Source organism: Narcine bancroftii, chromosome 3, assembly GCF_036971445.1.
Source record: "Narcine bancroftii isolate sNarBan1 chromosome 3, sNarBan1.hap1, whole genome shotgun sequence".
Taxonomy (NCBI): Eukaryota; Metazoa; Chordata; class Chondrichthyes; order Torpediniformes; family Narcinidae; genus Narcine; species Narcine bancroftii.
This window is the reverse complement of record NC_091471.1, coordinates 193,335,112-193,356,679: the sequence shown is the minus strand read 5'-3', so window position 1 is coordinate 193,356,679 and position 21,568 is coordinate 193,335,112. Positions and strand designations below refer to the sequence as shown.

The 21,568-nt window shown below is 40.3% G+C and overlaps 1 long non-coding RNA gene across 3 annotated transcripts in view; it reads left to right on the top strand.

Annotated features, from left to right (window-relative positions):
- Nucleotides 1–21,568, top strand: part of LOC138756340 (uncharacterized) — a 47,837-nt gene that overhangs the window by 14,070 nt on the left and 12,199 nt on the right. Inside the window, exon 3 of one of the 3 annotated variants that reach the window (XR_011353003.1) lies at nt 5,133–5,581. The exons of 1 other annotated variant lie outside the window; for it this stretch is intronic. This is a non-coding gene — a long non-coding RNA (uncharacterized lncRNA). One more of the 3 variants, XR_011353006.1, reaches the window with a different exon arrangement.

The following is a 21,568-nucleotide window of genomic DNA, read 5'->3' as shown; positions in this document are numbered from 1 at the left end:
CTTGGCCAACGTGGAATTGTGATATTGTGCAGTGGCATTGTATTCATCATGTGGTCAAGTGCACATTTCTGAATTTTCTTCCATCATAGTATAGTTATCCTTATTCCTGGAACCTACTTGAGCTGCTTCCTGTCATGCTTTTCTTATGGAAGCCCCAGCCATTCTTTGGTCTCCAGAACTTCACATCTGGTATGTTTTACACACCTTGATGGCCTTTTTTTAAAGTCAGGGAGCTCTCCCTTTCCCCTGCAGCATCTCTCTCCTCGATACCAAGCACAGTGATCTTATACTCCCTAGCATGGCTTTAAGGTCTTATAACCTTCTTCAATCCCTGAGCATCACCATCAGAAATTAGCGTGCTCTCATCAGGAACCATGCAAGTGCTTTTTTTTTAAAGCATGCTTGCTGACAGTAAAATAAACCTATGCTGTTGCCTATTTGGTTTTGACAAGATTTTTTTTTTGAGGGTGACCTAACTCAGGCCTAGCACTAACCTGAATAATATTTAGATGCATGAAAAGTAGGTGCCATCAAATTACTACTAAAAGGATTCTTTCTAAAGCCCAGAGTCCACACATTGTTCTTCGAGGAACACTTTGGAAAACTGTTTGCTCTTGTGTAGAGATCTTCAGCTTCCTCCCCAGTGTGACAGTTTTTTTTTTGTGGTTCCTGTTCATTCCTCCAGTCCAAGAAGAATGATTGTGAATGTAGTGATAGAGGGCTACCACCAGGAAGAGTCAGAGAAAGAGTATCTAGCATCTGGGCAATGTTGGATCTTGGGTAGATTCAAGATGGATGCCTCTACATGAAGTCTGGCATCTGTATTTTCTGGCCTTCATGCTGTTTGCTTAGTTAATAAATCCAGATGGTTTGAAATGAACCCAAGTTTCTTTATTGTAATAGAAGAAACATCACAATGAATGCGGCATCGCTGCAGTCAAGACTTCAGTAACTAGTGAACCATTCCCTGTTGATTTTAGCAACTTTTGGAAGACTAGAAAGAACAAAACTCTCTCTCTCAACCAAAGCAAGAGGCAGCAGAAATCAATCAACATCTAACTTGCAAATACTGATGATGCCATTAAATAGGACTAGCCGGGGGATGAACCACTGATGCTCTATGCTAATCCTCTGTGCAAGCTTGGTCTAGTGCATGTTGAGTTTCGCATATTATTTATTACTGAAAAACAGCCATTGTTGTCAACCAAATGGTGGTTATGAATGCCAATTAATGATCAAAAATTCAGCGCAGAATTGTTCAGTTTCCCTGTGTTGCACTCACTGTAGCCGACTTTCAATTTCAATGTAGCATTTCCTTTTTTAGTTTTTGGAAGTTCTCTATGCCTTCTGCTCACATCAAGTATTATCTTTGCAATTCTATTGTAAAGGGATGCAGCACAGGTCAAGCACCATTCTTCCTGCACCAATGTTGCTATTGAATGAATAGATCCCATTTCCCATTGGGAAAGGGGGAGTGAGAGAAAAGGGCACCAGGCAAAATGAAAGCACCGAACACACAAGAGGCATGTGCCTTGTTCATGAGGATTTTGGGGGCACTTCAGAGCCAGGTGCTATTGGCCGGAGGTTGGAAGGAAGGTCTCCATGAATGCCTACATTGCGGGAAAACATGCAATTCAGTCAAATGTCCAACCCTACTCTGGTTGCTCCTTGGGGAGTAGATGAAATCTCTGGGAGCAGCACACAATAAACTGTGATATGCCAGCTGCAGCCGAGAATTACTCAAGGCACATGGATGATATTGCATCTGAGGCATTCTGGGGTCACAAAACTTAGATGAGAGCAAAGAATGAAATTCAAGTGTTCTCCTTTAAATAGTAAAATTGCAAGCAAAATTGGGTTGGCACCATCCAAATGTTCTATGAATAAAAATTAAATGTTTTCCAAATGAGGGAGAATGGGTTTTGTGTATTGCACCATGCTTCACATTATATGGTGGGAGTTTATGCCTCAAAAATCGCTAATGAGAGCAAAAGTATCAGCAAAAAAAAGAAAGTATTTCTGATAATGCCTGACACGTTGAAATGTTTCCTTCCATTTACGTCTCCTCCAAGAAGATTTGCTGCAATGAATCGTCTTCACCACCCTCTCTCAGCTTGCACCATAACTTAGTCTTTTATTCCTCTTTACCTCCCCCCTCACTTCTCTGTAATTTAAAATGTACTTATCATTTTTATTCAGTTATGATGAACAGTCATCAACCCGAAACGTAAGCACGACTTCTCACCACTGACGCTGGCTTAACTGCTGAGTGTTTCCAAAATCCTGTGCTCAGTTTCAGATTTCCAGCATCCGCAGTTTTCTGATTTTCAGATTTTTATTTTCCAATTGGGAGACAAACAAAATGCCAAAAGATATATAAATATTGCTATATATATATATATACACATTTTTAAAAAATTTTAAAAATTTTATTGAAGAACTATTGCTATATATAAAATTTTATTGAAGAAATATTGCTATATATATATATACACACATTTTGCTATAAATGTTGCTATATATATATATATATACACACATTTTTTTTTAAAAATTAAAATTTTATTGAAGAACTGAAAATACATAAATGATCTACAAAACAATTCAATTGCATTTAATGCATCAGGAATTTGTTTCACATCTTACAAATGTATAAGCCCTAAACACCAAAAAGAGGTAAAAAAGCTGAAGAAGTGGTTCAGTAATAATTAAGCACAAATCTAACATGATGGTCTTCATTATTCAATGCTGAACAATTAGATTTCACAGCTGATAATGTCATAGGCCACACCGCATGGGAGACAGCTATGAACTGAGTACCAAAAAGGTCTACCTGGAATGACTGATTTTTGATTTTCAATTCTGTTTTTAACCAGAAATTTGTCCAGTTACTTACTAAAGTTGAATGGCATGACAATTTCTGCTGCTGATGGCATTTGCTCCATATAACTATCACTCTAGTGAAAAAAAAATAAAAATGCCTATAATCTCTTTGGAGGCTTGTTAATATTATTGCACTCATTTTTATAATCCGTCTAGCTTAACAAGTTGATCTTTGTGAAACATTCTGCAGCCCCTCAGCTCCTTGTCCGGTGCCTGCTTAATTTAATGTGATGCCAATATCTGAACTGCTGTTTATGCCACTAATTCCAGAGTTTATTCTTAATATGATTTACATTAGTATAAAATTGAAGATTATCCTTTAATGCCTTCTCAACACAATTTTAACCTTTCAGGTTTCCAACAAATCTCCCATGGTACTGCACATGGTCATGGAAGAGCTTTCTGTCATTATAATTTTATTTAGAGATATAATGAGAGACTGTTATGATATGACTGCAGTAAAGATTAAATTAAAAGTGTCCTATGTGAAATAATGACTCAAGTGTGGGCAAATAACTAAATTAGCTCATTAGGCAACCAGTATAAGTAAGCACATTGAAAATTGTACCCAAGTGTGAAAAACAGAATACCAAAAAATAGTTTAAAAATTAAGGCTGATTTTCGCACATAAAAGTGACTGAAACTTTTAAATTCTAGGGATAGTTCCCTGGACAGAATTAAAAAACGATGAGAACAACATTTTCAACAGTAATTTGCTGAATCTACATGGAATTCTATTCTGAAACAAGTGCATTCATCCTCTCTTTGAGCTAGACATTCATTATTACAATTTATGGTAGTAAACCGGGACCACTATTCCCAAATTTGATTGGCCAAATTTTATTCTAATCTCTCTTCTAAATGAGATGTATTTATAACTGAAGCAAGGTACACTGTATCATATGTTTTGATGATGTCCTTCTCTTTTCAATTTTTGGGAAGGAGTATTTTGTACCTTGCCTTTAGTTCTTAATATTAATTTGACTCCAAATCCTTTTATTGCTCTCTTTGGAATAAGTGGGCCATCTGGTTTAATTCTGACTGTTTCACAATCCCATGTAGTTGCCCTCGCCTCCCTTATCGCAAGAAGGGCCCTTTTAATGACATGGAAAGATGTTGTCCCTCCCACTCATGGTTTCTGACTTCGGAAGAAATTAGATGTTGCACTATTGAATAGTTCATAACTTTGTTTCTTTATGGGGTTCTTTTCTTAATTACTTTCAGAATTCATGAGATTAATTAATTTTTGGTTTTTGAACCCAATCTTTACCTTCTTTTTTTTTCCATTATTAGTAGTGGACTGTTTGTGTTAGTCAGTAGCCTCCTAAGGGATGGGGACTGAATTAGACATTTAGTATAGTGTTTTTCTTTTTATCTTTATTTTTAATATAACATAGGTCTCAGTACTATTTGTATTGCTATATGCAATTTGTTAATACTTTATTTTATTGTTAGGTACCTACAGAACATATATTTGATAAAACCAATAAAAATGTTGAAAAAAAAGAAAGGAAAGTGATTGAATGGAATAATATTGCCATATTAATAATTTTTAAGATAAATTACATTAATTGAGAAACTGGACCAAGTGCTTCTGTTGACCTTTTCTGTTTGTGTGTTTCAATGTTCAGACATTCATTTTTCATGCAGCGCCTATTTCCACCCTCAGAAACAAAATTCGGAATGTTTGGGCACATTCTGCAACCACTGTTAAGTAATTGATGAACAATTAGAAGCCCACTAGGTTACTTTGCAGCTGCTTTCCATTATTTAATGGGACACTCCCTCCAGAAAGAGTCTTGACAGGACAACCTCAGAACTCACTGGAGGTTGTTGAAGCCTGTTCTGAAGTTCACAAATGTGATATAACTAACATAATTTTATTTTTCAGCATTTGTAAACACTGCCTCAATACTTAAGAAAGGGGAAATTATACCAATAATTGGCAGCGCGTTTAGCGTAGTGGATAGCTCAACATTATTACAGCGCCAGCGTCCTGGGTTCAAATCCGGTACTGCCTGTAAGGAGTTTGTACATTCACCCCATGCTGTGCAGGTTTCCTCCAGGTGCTCTGATTTCTTCCCACCCTTCAGGGGCTTGTGGATCAAAAGGGCCTGTTACCATGCTGCATGTCAAAAAAGAAAATTCAATAATTATTGAGGCACTCAGGAACCATGGAGGAGAAAACAATGGGCAGCCTACAAATTTGCTGAATAACATATATTCATAATCTCTCAAATGTGTCACAGATGGTATAGGTGACATTCGGTGTGATGACATTCTCCACAGTCAAGTGTCTAAGCCACTCTCTGCATGGATGTCAAGATCATATGAACATCAGACTTCCTCACCTAGCAGCACTCAGTGAAGAACAGTAAAGAGTCTCAGAGCCTGAAGAGGAGAAGACCACTGGAACAAAGGCAGGCTACCAGAGGGAACTTCAAAAGCTCTACCTCCCAGCAATGACCGGAAATATTCACAGACTTCATGAATGAAGACTCATGAAGAGATGCTTTTCCCGAGCCAGGAAATCATTGAGCCTCTCAAGTTTGTGGTCTCTTTAATGTTGCTATTTGCTGAGCCAACTAACAAAGTTAGAGCTTCCAATGGAACTTTCTTTGTTGAAAATACCATATTCTCAACTAACAGCAATAACGAATCATCTCACAACACAGTTAATAAAAGGTACTCATTCTTATATACACTGCACTGCTTCATTTGTAAAAAAGCAAAACCAAAGAGCACATATTAACAAACAGATTTATAATTACACACAGTATAAATGTATATAAATGGTTAAATATTTAACTAAGTATATTAAGTAACAAGGTCCCTTAATGGTTTGTGACTTTACTGATATTTGGTTCTTTGTATTTATTTAATTTATATAATCTTGTCTTTGTTGTATTAGAGTATGGGAACGAGGGGAGAGGGGTGGGGGAAAATAGACTCTGTATGTAATATACTATTTTTTAAAATATATTTTATTTTTGATTTTCACAGACTCATATAAATTCAAACCCACAACACACTCCCAACACCAGTATAACATAAATGTCTTTTTTTATCCCCCCCCCACCTCCTTCCCACCCACCCCCCTCCCCAGTGCCTTGTTCCAATACAACTAAGAATAAAGTCATATAAATTATATAGATACAAAAATCATAATGACCCCCCACAGAAACCTAGGGAAAAGACTAGGAAAAAAAACAGCCAAGGTGACCAAGCAACCAAAGGTAAGGAATCAAATGACAAAAGTGACTAACAAAGCACATTGTCTGTGCCACGTCCTATTTCCCTAATGCTAATTGTTTCCATATTAGGACAGATTGTTTCAGTACCCTTGTTCTGAAGGGGGATAGTCATATCTGAAAGCCAATATACTTCAGATAAGGTTGCCACGCTCTAATGAATGTGTCATATTTCCTCCTTAAATTAATTTTACGTGGTTTTTTCCAGGGGAATGCAATTCTGCATTTCCATATTCCATCGTGTAATGTTTAGTTTGGAGTTGGACTTCCATGCGGCCACTAAACATTTTCTGGCTTCTGCCAAGGTGACCTACGTATACTGAATTTGGTATCTGGACAGTTTAAAACACACGTCCATAATGTTTCCCAGAAGGTACAATTCCGGATCTTGTGAAATCTGCCTTTGTAATATTTTTGAAAGTGCCCCCACGTCTTCCCAGGAGGATCTTACCTTTGTACACAGCCAGGTTGAATGGATAAAGGTTCCAGTCTCCACACCATACCTAAAGCACATTTCCGGGATTTCTGGTTTAGATTTATGTAGTTTTTGAGGTATGAGGTACAGTTGATGCAGGAAATTGTATTGCACCAACCTGTACCTGGCATTAATAACAGCTGTCATGCTGTCCAGACATAGGCCTGACCAGCCCTGCTCATGGATTGTTCTATTGTTGAAAGAGATTGTTTTATTTGGATTTGTATGAGTCTTGGAAAACCAAAAATAAAATATTTTTTTAAAATATGACCCAAGCAGTGACTGTATTGTAGAACTTAGTTTATAATTCAACTTCATTTTTGTTCTATTTATGACATGAACTTAATCATTATAGTCTTGGGGAATCATGTTCACATACCAACTGATCAATCACATCTTCATCCTATACTGTATTACCCAACCCTCAACACTTCTCATACCCCTTAATAACAAGAAAAATATACAGGAGCTTTTACTCCTTCAGACCTGTTCCATACAGTCAGAACTGATCAGCACCACTTCTCTATACCAGCCCTTTTGCCATCCATTCTCTTCACATCCAAATATTCAACACTCTTAATCTTGAATGTACTCACTAGGTTGACCCTATTCTGCTCTCTGGGAGAGAAAATTTCAAAGTTTTACTTCACTCTGGGTGAGAAATCTTGTTTTCATCTGTCTCAACAGTAAACCCTCATTTTGAGAATCTGACCTCCTAGTTCTTTGCATCCCAGCCAGTAAAAATATCAACTCTCCATCGAGAATGTCAAACCCATAAGAATTGTGTAGGTTTCATAAAGATTACATCTCATTATTCTAAACTCAAGAGAGTAGATACTCAATCTGTTTAGATTTTTTTATCATACGAAAAACATTATTCCAGCAGTTAATCTGGTAAATTGACACTGCTCCAAGAACATGGGTTTGTTCCAGATCTCATGTACCATCTGCATGGAGTTTGCAGATTCTCTCTGAGACCGTGAGGATTTCAACTGGGTGGTCTGGTTTCCTCCAACATCACGATGATCTACTGACAGGTTTTGTGGCTACTATAAATTTCTCCTTAGTAAAAGTATCACAGGGTCAATGGACATATGAGAATGAATAATCTATCAGGTTACAGGGAAATAAGGAGGGAAAATTAGACCAACACAATTGCTCTGTAGAGAGCCTGGATGGATTTGAAGGACCATATATGTAAACAAACATCTTGGGCATTTAAAAATCCTTTTTTTTCTACCAAACTGGATACGATCATATATTCCAGCATTATTTTCCCTTCTTGCTCATTTGATTGCCCTGTGCATTCTCCACACAACCAAATGCATCTCCCAGCTATGTACCATTGACAAACTCGGATATAGGCTGATATTTCCATCTGCGTTAAGATGGACACCCATAGTGCAAAACAAATTCATCCACAAACACAGAACACGGGAACCTTGGATTCAGCACCACCACCCTACCCACACCCCACCCCGCCCCAGACTGGATCCTCGACTTTGTATCCATCAGACCATAAACAGTGTAGATTAGTGGCAGCACCTCCTCTACAATCACCTTCAACACTGCTGCACCACAAGGCTGTGCACTCACTCCCCTTCTGTACTCCCTGTACATGCACTCCTGCATTGTGGCCTGAAGGGGGGTATATAATGTTCTATGTGCCATATTCAAAAGGGAGCTAGGCTATCATCAATAATATTCAAAGCAAATCTAAGAAAATGTCTGCAATGGTAAGTTTGGACTTTTTGTCTGGGCCCAACCAACAACCAACTCATAATACAAACTCTACATCAGTCTCTCTGTTGACATTTTTCAACAGGGAACTACAACAGATGTTGGTAGCATCTGAAAAGAGCCTGTGCAAAACTCCTATGGCTATACACTGTCCTTCCATAACATCCAGAAGATACTGGAGTACATGCTTAGAAGTGCCCAGTAACTACTATCCTCTCTCCTCCTCAATGCAATGTCAAAAAAAAACTATAAAGAGAATAAAGTGAGAAGTATTTTTGCCACTGAATTTTGTTCTTTCCCTCCGATGGCTTCTCCAAAAATAAATGAGCAAGATTCATATCAGCCTGAACCCACTGGACTTGTTATATTTAATTATATGTTATAATTATCTGAATGTCAATGAAACCCATGAATATTTCAATCAGCTGTAGTAGTTAGAGATTTGAAGTTGGACCTTGTTGGCGATTGATGTTCATAATTCGATACCCAAAAGCATGATTTAGTTAGATTTAATGCAATGTTCTAAGACGATGGGTGAATTTGATCATGCTTTGCAAGGACTCGTCTATATCAGACACAAAGTTGAAAGACTATTTCAAGCACTTCCTTCCTTTAAAGTCCTGAAACACGAACGCTTGCATCCAAGAGCAACCTAGCAGACGGTTCACAGTTAGCTGCACCAGACATGGGGAACACGAAGTTCAATTTAAAAATACATATTTACTATTCCCACCATGAAAGAAAAAATGTGACATGACAATCATGCAAACATTCCTCTTGTAGTGTTGGAGCGGTCTATCATTTGTGCAATGAGTGGATGTTCAAGAAGCTAAGAGCCATTGAAAAGAAACTGTTTGTGAAACTGGAGGAGAGCCTATCTGCCTATTACCCAAATATAGCATTAGGAAGGGATTGTGACCATGGGGGTATTTTATGACATTAACCGCCTTCTTGAGGCAGCACCGCACCAAGATGCCTTCAAAGGATGGGTCAGAGTGTGATGGGTCTGCCTGTGATTGCCACGATCTGCAGCATTCTGCATTTCTAGGCTCAGGAATCAACAAATCGGGAAGTCACGTGATGGAGTAGTGGCCAGTAAGTTAAAACCAGCACTCTCCAGAAGAAAAAAAGTGAAGACAAGACAAAGCTTAACAAATATAAAGTATACAAAATAGAAGATAAAGTAGCAGAGAAGAGAAAGAAGATGGCACCCAAGAAGGAAAAAGTAAAAACAACGAGGAAAAAAGAAGAAAAGTCACCAGAAAAGAAAGAAGAAGGCCTTACCTGCACGAAGGAATAGAGAGCTGTGGTGGCAAAGAGTGCCCGATCTCTGAGGTTGATGCCGGCCCTGAGGAGTCACGACCCCCCCAACCAGTGGACTGCAAAAACGTCTCTCTGAGCCAAACAAAAGTGCGCAACTGTGCATGCGCGAAGAGTAGCACATGCGCAGTGTACAATCAAAGGTAAATGGAAACACCGACAGGAGGGGGCTCAGCCAAGGAGCGGGCAACCACGGCGCGACTAGTTGAGGGATGCCCGACACCAAGGCTCTCAGCTGGAAGTTGAGGAAGGCGGCAAGAGAGGGAGTGAGGAACCAGGTGAGGAAGAAAGTCGACGGGGTGAACGGCAAGAGGAGCAGCACAGGAAGCCTGACAGATGAGCAGCCCAGGAGGGGGGTGGGGGGGGATCAACAACAAAAGGCCCAGCAAGAAGAGACCCAACAAAGTGATAAAAGCAACTCATCAAGAGAATCAGAAGAGACACAGATACAAAGAGAAGAAGAAGACACAAACACAAGTACAGACACAAAAGGAGAGGAAGAAGAAGACCAAGATCTTCACAGAGATATAGAAGGTAAAACAGATGAACAGAATATAGATAAAGCCTTTTTTGAAGAACAAATGAGAGCATGAAAAAAATGGTTATCATTAGAATTTAATGCAATTGAAAGAAAAAATGAAAAGAACAGAAGATAAAATGCAAAGATTAGAATGGGTCATGACAGAAATAGGGAATAGAGTAGAAAATGTAGAAGAATTAGAAACGGCTGTAGAAATGGAAGTAAAAGACAAGGAAAATTAGAAGAAAGTGACAAAAAAATTAAAGAGACACAAGAGTTGTTATCTCAGAAAACTGATATGTTGGAAAATTATAGTAGGCGAAACAACATAAAAATAATGGGCCCGAAGAAGGGTGAAGAAGGCACAGACATGAAGGAATTTATAAAAGAATGGATCCCGAAGGTCCTGGGAATGACAGAAATGCAGGAAGGAATGAAAATAGAAAGGGCAAACAGAGCACTAGCTCCGAAACCGCAGTCACATCAAAAACCAAGATCCATCTTAATAAAATTTTTGAGATATACGACAAAAGAAAATATATTGGAGCAGTCAAGGAATAAAGTTAGAGAAGATAATAAACCATTGGAATACAGGGGGCAAAATATATTTTTTACCCAGACATATGTTTTGAACTCTTAAAGAAGAGGAAAGAGTTTAATACAGCAAAATCAATTCTATGGAAAAAGGTTATAAATTCATGTTAAGACATCCAGCCGTGCTTAAAATATTTATACCTGGGGAACAAAACAGACTGTTCTCAGATCCGGAATTCGCAAAGCGTTTGCAGGATAGAAGGAGAGATGAAGAGATGTACTAAGAATGAAGAAAGGTGATAAAGTATATATAAAGATGTAAAAACAATGTATATGTAAAGAAATAAAGAGGGAAAAGAGAGGGGAAGGAAGGAAGTAAGGGGGGGAAGGGGAGAGCTTTGTTATATGTGTAAAAAAAAAGTGTTTGCTGGGGAGGTGTTGGTGGGAGGACAATAACCGTCACTGCAAAATCAGTTGATGCTTGCGAGAAAGATCGCAACCTAAATGGAAAGGGAAGTTATGGTTGCCTGGCAAAGGATAAGGGGAAACTTAGAGGGGGGGGCATATTTGGGGTTAAGGTAATATTGGGTGTGGGAATTGTTGGAGTATTTTATGTTTTAAATGTGTTGTCATACATTGAGTTTAAAAATGGAAAACTGAGAGATGAAAATGGGATAAAGGGGTGATGAGGAAGCAGAATAGAGGGGTAAACAAGATATAAGATGACCACATTGAACTATATGACTATAAACATTAATGGAATACATAACCAAATTAAAAGGAACAGGCTATTAAATTTTCTAAAAAAAGAAAAAATAGGTATAGCATTTGTGTAGGAAACGCATCTAACTGAAGTGGAACATAACAAATTAAAGAGAGACAGGGTAGGATAGGTAGTGGCAGCATCATATAATTCAAAAGCTAGAGGTGTATCCATATTAGTTAACAATAAACACAAGGTTATGCATGATACAGTCTAATTGGTTGCACAGGTTATATCATTCCTCAAAATTTAAAACAGATGATCCAAAAGAATTGGATCCAACATTATCAGATAGATGTTTTCGCTGTAAGAAGGAAATGGGAACAACAATACATACAATTTGGGCATATACGAAAGTGAATACATTTTGGGAAGATCAAAATCAGATATTAAATAAAACCACAAAAAATAAAATACCAAAAAATCCAGAGATCTTTCTTTTAAGTAACATAAGAAGTAATGAATTACTTGGATGAGTAATTACTTACTACCTCAAATTGGATAAAGCACAAAAAAGATTCATTATGATAGCCTTAGCAGTAGCAAAAAAGTGTATAATGTTAAGTTGGAAAATGGAAGAGAGCCTGAGAATACAGCAATGGTACATGGAAATTAATAAATGGATTCCATTGGAAAAAAAATAACATATAATTAAAAAAATAAAGTCACATTATTTGAACAAAATTGGGAACCATAACATAACAGAGAGAACTTGCCTTGGACCTGCACCCCCCTAAAATGATAAGAAGACAAAACTATTTGATTCAGTGTGTAAAAACAGATGATGCATTTTTCTTGTTTATTTTTCATTTTGTGAAGACATTGTTTTATGGTCTTATTGTATTGTATATGTTGAATATTTATTGGTTCTGGAGGGGGGTGGGAGGGTAGGGAGGAGAAAATGCCATTGTGTATATTTAATGAAAAACATTTTTATATATTTTGGTTGATATAGAAACATAGAAACATAGAAGATAGGAGCAGGAGTAGGTCATTCGACCCTTCGAGCCTGCTCCGCCATTCAACGAGATCATGGCTGATCTTAAAGTTCAGTACCCCGTCCCCGCCTTCTCTCTGTAACCTTTAATACCCTTATACTGAAGAAATATATCTAATTCCCTCTTAAATATATTTAATTAACCTGCCTCTACTGCCCTCTGTGGCAATGAATTCCACAGATTCACAACCCTCTGGGTAAAGAAATTCCTCCTCATCTCGGTCCTAAATGGTTTGCCTATTATCCTCAAACCATGGCCCCGGGTTCTGGATTTTCCCATCATTGGAAACATCCCATCTGCATCCATTCTGTCCAGTCCTGCCAGTATTTTATATGTCTCTATGAGATCCCCTCTCAATCTTCTAAACTCCAGGGCGTACAATCCCAATTTGCACAATCTGGTTCACAGTTTGAAATTTTTTTTTTAAATTAAAAAAAAAGGAATCAATAAATCAAGATGAATTACAACCAGTTCACCTGCAGAAATTTGACAGCGTATTCAGCAACATGCCAAATCTTCTCTGAAATAGGGTTGTGGATGTGTCTTCTTCACCAGTTCTGGAAGAGGTCATCTGAAATCTGGTCTCCCAGAAACTTGAAGGTACTAATGCTCACCAGCCCGACTACATCAATCTGGAAAGGTGTGTGTTCTCTCATTCTCCCTTCCTAAAATCAACAATAATCTCCTGGGTTGTGAGACCAAGATTGTTCTGGCATAACCCAACAAAATTCTCAGTTTCCTTCCTGTATTCTGACTCATCTTTTCTTGTTTTTTGGCCAACAACAGTGGTATTGTCAGGGAATTCATAGATTATGTTGGAGCCAAACTTGGCTATGCAGTCATGACAGGAAACAGAGCAGTTTACTAAGCACACAGCCTTGGAGTTCCCTTACATATTGATGGTCATTGAGAAAGAGGTGATGTTGCCGATGTGCACTGATTGGGGTTTGCTGACACGGAAGTCAAGGATTCAGTTACAGAGGGATGCACAGACCTCCATACCCCTTCATTTGGTCATGTTTTTTTTTTCTGGTTTATGTTAGCATTGAATGCTGAGCTCCAGTCAGTGAAAAACAACCTGACATAGATGTTCTTGTAGTCCAGATGATTGAATGCAGAGTGGAGGGCCAGTGAGATGGCATCTGCCATTATCCTATTGTGATGATAGGTGAATTAAAGTGGGTGTAGGTCCATACTGAGATAAATGTTGATGCCACTGGCCAATTGTCATTGAAGCAGGTCACCTTGTTTTTTGGGGCCACCAGAACAATGGATTGTCCAGTGTCACTCACATGTACTGTGATGAAATCCTTTCAGAGTTTGGTCATGGTCAGAATTAATATGTAACGAAGTAAAGATCTGGACCCATTGCAATTCACCTACCATCAAAATCACTCCACAGCAGATGCAATGTCATTGCCTCTGCATTCAGCTCTGGATCACCTAGACAACAACAACACATACATCTGGCTTCTCAACCTTCAACACCATCATTCCCTCAGTGCTGATCAACCCTGGGCCTCTGGAAACCCCACTCCCCACCCCCGCAACTGGATCTTTGACTTCATCATCAGAAGACCACAGTCAGTATGAATTGGAGACCACATCTCCTCCTCACTGGTGATCAACACACCTCAAGGATTTGTGTTTAGCCCACTGCCCTACTCAGGTCTACACCCATGACAGTGTGGTGAAGCACATTTCAATTGCCCTCTACAAATTTGCAAATGTCATCATTGGATGACACATAGACAGCAATGAGGAAGTGTACAGGCGGGAGATAATCAGCTAGATAAATAATGCCACAACAACTACCTTGCACTCAACATTAGCAAAATCAAAATCAGGAGAACACGAACCAGTCTTCATCGAGGGGTCATCAGTGGAGAGCGTCAAGAACTTTAAATCCTTAGGTGTCAACATCTCGGAGGGCCTGTCCTGAGGCCTCCATGCTGAAGCAATCATGAAGGAGGCTCACTAGCAGCAATATTTTGTGAGGTTTTTGAGGAGGTTTGGTACGTCACTGAAGACTTACAAAAATTTCTACAGGTGTACCATGGAGAGCATTCTGGCTGGTTGCATCACTGTCTGGTATGGAGACGCCAATGCACCATGACAAGGAAAAAAAAACTCCACATGGTTGTTAACTTGACCTGTGACATCATGGGCACCTGTCTTCACTCCATCAAGGACATCCACAAGAGTCAGTCCTCTAAAGAAAGCAGCCTCACTCTATCCTCAAGGATCCTTATAGCAGTAGTAATTTACTCAGTTTACACACAATTTAAAGAATATATTCACTCATTTCTTTCAGCACAAAATGAAGTTGACTCTCTTTATTCCCTTCAGATGCAACACTGAATCCTTCATATCCTCAAATACCACCCAGGTAAATCCCTCTGACCTTTTCATTGGCTCTCCACCACATGGGTGATAGTGACACTTTCCCTCTTCTCCTCCTGCATCTGAGATCCATAACAATGTGTCCAGCCTTCTTAACTAACCGACACATATGCATTATTACTCCTACACATCATCTCGAATTCGTAATCAGCAGTGACCAGCACTGCTCCCAATGTTCCCACTCAGCCTCCGAGCTACACAAAGAGGCAACTAATTGGACTTGCCCCGCTACATAATGGTCTAGAAGATTGACAGTCTGGCCTGATTCATATAATACTGCAAGACAAGCTCTGTCTGGTAGGGCTGCAACTGGTCCTCCAACTCTAGCACTGATGCAGAACATGGACCACAAAAATACGTAGACTTCAACCTGTTGAAGAGACCGTGTCAGTTTTCCCATTTCTTTCAATCACAGAAGTTTTCAGGTAGCTTTGTAAGACCTCAAAAGGACCATCAAAAATGGACAGAAGTGGCTTGCAAACACCCAATGCCAAAGGAACATATGAGAACAGTGTGGCAAATCATCTGGCACATCCACTCCAGGTGTCACATGCTGCATAGGAGTAGATCTGAGAAATCTCATGTTTTCCTGAAGATGATCGACATAACTTTCCAGTTCATAAGAGCGCTGTCCATGGACTCAGATTAATAAACCACCAAGCAAAGTCAGCCTGGTACCATATACCATCCCTGCTGCTGAACATCCAAGATCCGCCTTTACAGCAGTAAGCATGCCAAGGAGTGTCATGGGCAAACGCTCGCTCCACCTAGATTCATCGCCACTTGCAGTCAATGCTGCTTTCAACTGGCAATGGAAACGTTCAACAAGGCCGTTGATCTGCGGATGTTAAGCCATAACCTGAATAAAAATGGTGCCCAGAAGATCAGTGAGAGCTCGGGAAATCATTGGCTCAAATTGAGACACTCAATCTGTTGTGATAGTGCCTGGAACACTGAAAGATGGAACCCAACGATCCAGGAAAGCTCGACCAATCATCTCCACAGAGATGTCAGTGACAGGAATGGCCTCCTGCCATCTGGTAGCCCAGTCCTCACACATGAGCATCCTCTTCTGGATGGCGGAAGCAGGCCGACCAAGTTCCAGATGCAGGTAATGGAAACAGGAATCTGAATCAACAAAATCCCCCAGCTTAGATTTCGTGTGTCTGGAGACTTTAGAGGGCTGACACAGCAAGCAGGTCCTTTCTCATAATCCAACTTCCTGTTTAACATGAGCCCAGGTAAAACATTCCATAATCAGTTTAAATGCTGCTCTTCAACCAGGATGGGATATATTATGAAGAGCCTCAAAAATCTGACAGCTCATTGCAGCCAGGTCTTCCTGTGGAAAAAAAAATCGCAGACCAATGTTTCTGATTCATCCAGGCTCACATCTTTTAGATGGAGACCAGAGTTGATCCAGCAATACTGGATGAGACCAGGATCGGTGTGCTGTGCACGAGCCATGGCAGTGAAATCAATGGCAGTTATCGTATGTAAGGCGTCAATGTCATGCCTGGACATGGCGTCGGCCATAGCATTCACTTTCTATTGGATGTGCACTATGTCCAAGCTCCAAATTTCTCTTTCTCTTAATATTTCATTTACAATTTTTCCATACATGTAGTAATAACATTTATATAATAATACAAATTTCAAAGAATCAAAATAAAGTTACGTTCATGATGGTTTTTCCACAAACCCCACCACACCCAATCTCCCCTCAAAATATACAATATAGATACTATAAATCAATAAGTATAAAAAGAAAAGAAATAAGCAAGAAATAGAAAGAGTTTTTGGATTGCCTAGAGAAACATCGTCAGGCACATACCTCAAAATTTTTCATAACTACTCAGAGGAGATTCTCGCAAATCGAGATGCATAGGAAGGATATAATTAAAAATTTAATTCCATTATTTGAGTGTACAGGTACCAAATTTGCATGAAGATGTGCTGGGGAATTTACAAGCCCGTACTGCAACCGAGGACCCTGAGTCTCTATGTGGTGGGTTACTGCACGTTTAATGTCTGTATGGCGATACATTGGAGAGGGGAAGACTTGAGCAAGTCTCGGAAAGGGCAGAAGCCAGGTTGAAGACCTGGAGGGACGACAAATGCAGCTCATTTGCATACAAGTGCTGCGGTCCATGACACAGCGATTCTTTAAAATGCACCAGCATCGAAAAATGTGACAGAAAATCAGCTCCCAAAATGGAATTCGCCACATTTGCAACCCTGAAAATCCACTGAAAAGGATTGTTGAGACCGAAATCCAGCGTTAGTGAACTCTGGTCATATGTTTGAATATGAGAATTATTCGCAGCTGCAAGAACACATGGCATATTGGGGTGTCTGCATTCCTCAGGGGTTGGAGTGACCACAGACATTTCTGCACTGAAATCAGCAAGAAATTGAACATCCGAGCAACAGTCTTTGAGGAAAAGACGGTGACCAACATGCTCAAGGGCATCAGTTGCCTCTACTGCTGGGCCTGGTTGTTTCCCAGCTGCCATTTGTAGAAGTCACAGAGTGGCTGACAGTACTAGGCAGCAGCACCAAATTTGCAGTGCTTCCAATAAATACATCATCCATCACCTCTACCAGCACAATTCCAACTAGTCAATGGAAGGAATTCCATTGTATGCCTGAAGCTTGTACCTGTGTAGTCAGTGTTGCCATTAGCTGCTCCAACTCAGTTATCTTTGATTGAGAAGGTTCTGGTGGTTCACAGGGTACAGCAAGCGGTTATTCCAGCTCTGTTTGCTCCTGCTGACTAGAGAGAGTAGCCAGTGCTTCTATCTTCATTGAGGAGGTCATGGACAACACAAGATCAGCATAATCCACCAACTGATTGAGGGTGGACACTTGAAAGGCACTCACCAAATGTCCTTGAACTCAAGGAGGTAAATATTGAAGGAACTTCCAAAATTCCCCTTGAACAAAGTCTGTCCCAGATAGCCTGGACCATTTCTTCAGCAATTGTGAGGGCTGTCAACTTGGCAATACTAGCCTCCCGAGATGGCTGAGTACACCTAAGTATGTCATAAGAGAAATTATCACCTGGATTAACTAAAACATCATCCACTTCACAGGCAATCGGCTCTGGAAGATGAGCCGCAAGTAAACTGAATTTGGTCTTCTGAGTTGTCACACGGAGGATGAGGAAACATACTTTGTGGATTGTAAACCATGCAGGTGCGTTATTAATAAAAATGGGGGGAGGGAACAGCTAACTTGACCTCCCCAACTACTCCTGTAAGGGGTTTATCCTCTTCTCTTTCCATTTTAATCTAGAAGATGCTGTGAACCCATGGAGTCACCATTTGCAGCAGCAGTAATTTACCCCATTGACCACCGCCAGTGGGCTGATCTCGCCTCAAACTGTGCATCTTGGCGCCTCACAGTTCGGCGGGCAGCAACCTCCTTTGAAGAAGACCGCAGAGCCCACCTCACTGACAAAAGGCAAAGGAGGAAAAACCCAACACCCAACCCCAACCCACCAATTTTCCCCTGCAACCGTGTCTGCCTGTCTCGCATCGGACTTGTCAGCCATAAACGAGCCTGCAGCTGACGTAAATCCATAAATCTTCATCCGCGAAGCCAAGCCAAAGAATTTACCCAGTTTACACACAATTTAAACTCACTCATTTCTTTCAACACAAAATGGAGTCAACTCTCTTTATTCCTCTCAGACACAACACTGAATTCTTCATCTCCCCAAACACCACCCAGCCACATCCCTCTAAATTGTTCGTTTGCCCTCTGCCACATGGATGATCTTGACGCTCTCACTCTCTTCCTCCTGTGTCCAACCTCCATCACACATACGCAGCCTTCTGAACTAACCTGCGCATGCGCATTATTAGCCCTGCCCGTCACCTCAGATACATCATCAGCAGTGACCGGCCCTTCTCCCAACGCAGGTAAGTATGCGACCACGATACCCTCACCACCCAGGCCATGCTCTCTTCACACTGCTACCATCAGGGAAAAGGTACAGGAGCCTGAAGATGAGCACCCAGCAGCAAAAGGTCAGCTTCTTCCCCCCTGCCATCAGATTCCTGAATGCACAAACACAACCTCACTAAATCCTATTTTCTTGTGCTATTTCTTTGGAAATGTGATTCATAGCAATATTTGCACTGTAATGCTCCGCAAAACAATAAATTTCATGACATGTTCGTGACAATAGATCCTGATTCTAATTCTGAAGAAGGTGGGGACCTCTGATCATTTTAGAGAGCGATTTCAACAGAATCTGAGGATGATATTTTTTCAGCCATAGGGTGGTTGCAATCTCAATGCCCAGTCTCCAAAGGTAGTGGAGACATATGCAGTCAATTCCATTAACTTGAACACCTTAATGTCCAAGAGATATAGGTTTTGGATTCAGCACTGGAAAATGAGACATGGCCCATTCTCACATTTTCAACCTCCACTTGTTTCAGTCAAAGATTGTGCCTGCTTCAAAAGGGCATCAATCATCCCGGTGCCCAAAAAGAGCAGTGTGAGCTGCCTCAGCGACTACCGCCCAGTAGCACTAACTTCTATTGTGACAAAATGGTGTAAGATGCTGGTCATGGCCTGAATTAACATATACCTAAGCAAAGATCTGGACCCACTGTAATTCGCTTATCGTCACAATCGGACCACGGCAGATGCAGTATCGCTGGCTCTCCACTCAGTTCTAGATCACCTTGAAAACAGCAATTCATACATACAGATGCTCTTCATCAAATACAGCTCGGCCTTCAATACCATTATTCTCTCAGTGCTGCTCAAGAAGCCACAAATTCTAGGCGTCTCTGCAACTGGATCTTTGACTTGCTCACCGGAGGACCATTTGTGTGGCCAAGCACAATTCCAATGTCATCTACAAGTTTGTGATGACACCACGGTTGTCGGCAGAATCACAATGAGGAAGCATACAGGAGGGAGATAGATCAGCTCATTGAAAGGTGTAATGACAACAAACTTGTGCTCAATGTCAGCAAAACCAAGGAGATGATTGTGGACTTCAGGAGGAAATCAAGGGAACATGAGCCAGTCCTCATCGAAGGCTCAGTAGTAGAGAGGGTCAAGAACTTCAAATTCTTGGGTGTCAACATCTCCAAGGATCTGTCCTGGAGCATCCATGTTGAAGGCTCTCCAGCAGCTATAACTTTGTGTGGTGTCTGAGGAGATTTGGTGTGTTACCACAGACTCTCATAAACTTCTACAGGTGTTCCGTGGAGAGCTCTCTAGCTGGTTGCATCACTGCCTGGTATGGAGGCACCAACTAACTCTCAGGACAGGAATAAACTCCAGAGGGTTGTTAACTTGGCTGTGACATCACAGGCACCAGACTTCACTCCATCAAGGACATCTACACAAGGTGGTGTCATAAAAAAGCAGCCTCTATCCTCAAAGACCCTCACCACCCAGGCCATGCCCTCTTTACTCTGCTATCATTTGGAAAAAAAGGTACAGGAGCCTATAGATGAGCACTTAGTACCACAAGATCAGCTTCTTCCCCACTGCCATCAGATTCCTGAATAATCAATGAACCAAAGACACTGCCTTACTTTTCGTGTACTTTTATTTAATTTTTTTATTGTAATGTCATAAGATGGTTATAATATGAAAGATTACATTATGATGCTGCTACAAAAACCTGAATTTTATGACTTGTTCTCGACAAATGATTCTGATTCTGACATAGTGAGAGGAAGGAAGTGTTTCTGCTCAGTTTGGCTCCATTGCTCCATGAGAAATCACAGATGGAATTTAATCCCAATAAGTAAGAGATTTTGCATTTTGGGTGTATTAACAAATTGAAGACACATGACTGTTGGGATGACGGAAAATTAAGTAACTGAGGGATCTTGGTGTTGAAGTCAATGATTCCTGAACATGACTTCACAGATAGATAAGAAAGTATATGTAGAGAGGTTAAAGACAAGCTGCCGGCAAAACTCAACAGCCCTTAAGGACCCAATGAGGTCTATTCTCTGGTCCTGCTGTTTTTGTTTGGGTTCACCCTGAAGGGGATCCTCCACACTTCAGCTGTGGCTATTCAGGGTTCCTCCTCATCAGGGGGAAACCGAGGCTTTCTTTGGGGTCAGACTTTCTCATCCAAGCAAATATTATCTGAGCAAAGGCTGTCAGTGCAGGGGATTCCTCAAGCAGAATTCTCGGGTCAACTATTTTCATCAATACTCTTCCTTACATCCTCAGATTCCATGGAAGTATTAACACAATTACACCATGGTCAATTGCATCAGTGGGAGAAAACAAAAGGTTGAGGTTTCAAGCCAAAACTCTTCATTAGGACTCATCGTCACCTAATTTTCCACCTCATCAGTCGAATCTCAATTATTGACAGAGAAATGGATGGTGTCTTCCACAGTGCTATCTACTTAGTTGCAAATAAATTGTACTCTAATTCTCAGTATGCTCATTAGGACCACAACTCCGGACAAAAATGGACCATAGTTCTGAATCCCAAGAGTCAGCAGGTGACATCATCAAAGTAACATTCGAATAAGCAATGCATCAAGGAGTCTTGGCAAAACAAAGTCAATAGAACAGAGAAAGTATCCACTAGCTGGAGTCATAGCTTGTTCAAGGAAAGATGCCAACTGTTATTGGAAGTTTGCTTATCATCTACAGCATTTCTCCAGATCACAGTGCACACAC